We start from the raw sequence: 639 nt of genomic DNA, 5'->3' as shown, positions 1-639 counted from the left end.
TATCTATCTATCTATCTAATAAACTAATAAAAACCCTCTGCGTGTTTCTATAACTGTCATATGTTATTATTAAATGTAATAAAATGTTTAGGCTGGGACCCTCCAGGAGACAGTAGACATCACTGGTGCCTCCTTTATGTCTGTTTGCTGTCAAAGTATTAAATATCATTGACTATACTTTAAAGTCTGTTAAAATCCTACATTCAAATGTGTACAGAAAAGTACAAAACTAATATCAACAAAATATGTATCAAATGTAAAAGTTGCCTACTCATCAGCAGGACTGTGACCAGAATCGTAGAAATACTTTGATTACTTTTTTTTTACTTTTTTAATTGTTTACTGTTCAATTATAGTTTTTATAAAACATGTTTCCCAACAAGAAGGTTTAGGTTCTGATTCAAAGCCTCTCCACACCACCAGGAAAACAATTCTTTATTTCTAATAGTNNAGACTCTAAAAATACTGGAATCAGCATACAAACTATCTATAATGTTTTTAAGCTTTTAATTGTAAGATATAAACTCCCTCTAGGTTGCTAAAACTAGAAAACTGTGGTAATAATGTGAGCAGTAAGACTGTCAGTGTTGTCCTAATATATCCTATATATTCCTATTTATTATCATATTATTGGATAAT

This window comes from Morone saxatilis, unplaced genomic scaffold, assembly GCF_004916995.1.
Source record: "Morone saxatilis isolate NCDOM2014 unplaced genomic scaffold, NCSU_SB_2.0 Contig7, whole genome shotgun sequence".
NCBI lineage: Eukaryota > Metazoa > Chordata > Actinopteri > Moronidae > Morone > Morone saxatilis.
This window is presented reverse-complemented; position numbering follows the sequence as displayed.